Source organism: Corvus brachyrhynchos, unplaced genomic scaffold (genome assembly GCF_000691975.1).
Source record: "Corvus brachyrhynchos isolate BGI_N302 unplaced genomic scaffold, ASM69197v1 scaffold101, whole genome shotgun sequence".
Classification (NCBI taxonomy): domain Eukaryota; kingdom Metazoa; phylum Chordata; class Aves; order Passeriformes; family Corvidae; genus Corvus; species Corvus brachyrhynchos.
The window spans coordinates 18,753,130-18,756,574 of record NW_008237239.1 but is presented as its reverse complement, the minus strand read 5'-3'; positions in this window follow the sequence as shown (position 1 = coordinate 18,756,574).

The following is a 3,445-nucleotide window of genomic DNA, read 5'->3' as shown; positions in this document are numbered from 1 at the left end:
CTGCTTTGTCACCCCAATCAGACCTTCTTTCCCAAACTTACCCGGGAAGAAAGCACGCAGGAAGAACAGAAACAATGCTTGTTAGTGAGAAAAGGTGCTCTGGGAAATGAGATGCAGCTCCCAACAAATAAGTCTCACTTGCAAGCAGGTGAGCCAGAGGAGGAAGAGCAAATCGAGTGCAGGATAAAGTAAACCTGCTGCACAAAGGAGAGCAAAAGCTTCAGCAAATTACATTTGGGAGTCCACAGGTTGTAAAATGCCAATTATGTCAGTTGCCATTGACACGACTCTGAGTTGCTGGTGGAATTAATACCACCAGGAAAAGCATAAAATACCGTAATAGAAGACAGAGAATGTTACTAGAAATTACTAGTGACATTTCTTTGTACCATCCAGACTTCATAAACTTCATCTGATTCCTTAAAAAAAAGCTTACATAAATCTCAGAATTAAAAAGTTTAGTACAAAGAGACGTAAGCTACTGGCAAATGAAAATCAGCTTCTATCTTATAAAAGCAGGGACGGGGAGAAATGGGAGTTGCAGATCAGCCACCTTAATTATATTGTGGAAAAGCAAAAACAGAACTGAAGGGAGAAGCAACTACTGCAGAAGTTGCTTTTAAATTCTGGATAGGAAGCTGCAAGGACAGGCATCAGGTATGAAAGTATCACCAACTATGCAGTTGTTTCTTCTTTTTGCTTTGGCAAACTCAGGAACCCCTTTTTACGTTCCCAAAGGAGAGCAGCACTTCAAAATATCACTACCACCCTGCAAAAAGAAAACCGACCTGACTCAAACCAAACCCTTTTCCCAAAACCCTTTTCAAGACCCCCCAGACCGATGCTAGAGATTAGAGGTTAGAATTCAGTATGATTAGGTGCTGTGATTCCTAGATGATGATTCCCAGATGTACCTCTTCCTGTGGAAAATTAGCACAATGCCTGACACAAAGACAGGTTTTACAGCTTTGTCCCTATGGTCAAGCACGGAGAATCCTTGACACAAACTTGCAATACAAACACACGTGAGAACTGGAGGTGCTTTAGCATCCCTGGGGTAAAATAACTGCAAAGCAGCCTAATGAAAGCACAGAAGACAGAGGAGCCACAGTAACCAGCCAGGAAGAAATACTTCCTCTTTTGCCACAGTTTAGGGGAGCTTCAGCGATGCTGTGAAAAAAATGCTTTGCACTGAAGAGAATCCTATTGCAGCAGTGACACAATATCACCGTGACCAATAAAAGGGCAAAATAAAGCACAGGCCAATAGGTTGGATTGATACCCACCCTTCCCTCACCGATGTGGGTTTTTCTCTCTTCTCTGTAAACATTTTAGAGCTCACATGGCGTTGCCTGGCTGTGTTAACCAGTCAGAACACACAAAAGACTGGAACACATCAGCAGTACCGTAATCAACTTCAGTCTGCTTAGCAGTGAGCAAAAAAAAGAACAAGCTTATGAAATAAAAAAAAATTTCAAATACTACTAAACTTTATATATATATATGTGCCCACACTGTACAAGAAGTAAAAGAAGAGGGTGAATAGCTTTCTGTGCAAAGGAAGGTGAAGAGATCTTTCAACTAGCAAAGAGGGAGGATATGGATCTTGGCATTTGCATTTTATCATCTTGTTGAAGTGTAAATGTTTATTACATCCATTTTTTTTTTACCAGAGGCAGGAATGAATTCCATCCAAGCTAAGACTAAAGCCACATCAGTTTCAGATGCCAAGATTACTTCTGGCAAAGTATAAAAGCAGTTTTTCTTTCATATTGAGAGCTCCCTTTGCTGATATATAAACAGATGTGAAAGGAGCTTCCAAACTCCGAAGTTTCAGATGAAAAATCTTTTGCTGTTTGGCATTGGCTTTTCTTGAGGACAAACCCACTGGGAAATCAAGCTGGGAAGCCAACAACTAGCTTAGATTAGAGAACACTAGAGAAGCTTAAGACCTTTTCAATGAACTGGTTTTGGATCAAAAAATGTTAATTGCTGAGCGTGTGGTTCAGTGAATGTTTAGAGCTACTCCCTTACAGGAAGGTACCTGTCCCATGCAGAGGTGGGTGCAGTCAGTCTGCTCTGAAGTCAGCAGCAACACAAACTGGATAAATGACCTTTGAGGGGATGGGACACTTTCTGGTGACCCACACACAGGGAAGGAGGTCATCCCAGCCAGCCCTAAGCTGAGCTGTATTATGCTATACTATACAGTACAATAACCAAACTGAAGTTGCTTCATCTGTGCCCACCTGTTGCAGTGGGGATCCTGCAACACGCATATATCAAACCAGGAGTCCCGTGGAAAGGAAATATATATGGACAGACAGATTCTTGATAGCTGTTTCAGAGATGTTTATTTCTCCAGCCGCATGGCCGGGGCTGTGCTCAGGAACTGTTCCAGTCACGGGACCAAGGGTCCTTCTGCCCGCGCAGGGAACACAAACCAACCAATGGGAACGAGGCTGAGCAGGGGCAGGGAAACCCCGTGTCTGTGCCCTCAGGGCCCCTCTCCCAGGGCTACACGGCAGGGGAGGGACCCCAACACCTCACCCGTTTTATTTTAATAAAAGGAGAATGAAAACAACTGGATAAACATAACAAGAACAGTTTCAAAACAAAACAAGCCACCCTCCTGAGTCTTTAAATGTCCAATCAGATTCTGTGGAACATCTTAGGGCTGACAGAAGGGAGACAGGACTCTCTGAGCATGCTTTGTGGGGAAACTGAGGCAGGAGAGGGTTTAACTTCTTCCCTCCCCCTTTTCATCCCCCACTCGGCATTGGAAAGGGATTTTTGGGGAAACAATTGGCAAAAGCATGGTTTTGTGAGGGAAACCATGGGTGAAAAAACGGATTAGGAATACACTGGGGGTAATAGGACATAGGGTAAAAGGGAAAGGTGGGATTAGGAAAGGGAGACTGTAGGGGGGACTTACAATGGAGATATTGTCTAACATGACTACGATTTTTTGCATATATACTGCCTTTTACAGAAACACCATCAGGCCCAGTGACCTGCGACGCTTGTAACCCTTTTCTACCTCGTATAATTTTGAATTCCACGACTTCTCCATCTCCCAAGCTTGGGATGCATTTTTCAGGGTTATTCTTTTTAATAGCAGTTCTATGCACGAATATATCTTGCTGGTTGTCACACCTTGTTATAAAACCATAATTTTGCTTAACATTATACCATTTTACTATCCCTAAGGTCTTAGTTACTATGATCTTCTCCTTTTTCCGAGTGGCTGCTGTTCTCTGTCTCGCTGCGTCTTTGCTCTCTCCTGTGGTCGCTCCCGTGTTGGAATTGTCGGGGCTTCTCATGCCTGCGCGCCCTTCCCGGGGTCGCGTTCGGGGCTGCGCGGGCCAGGCCGGGCCGGGCCGCGCCGCTCAGTTCTCCGTGCGTCGCCTCCTCTGCTCTCCGCTTTGCTGCCGATGCCAGGCGC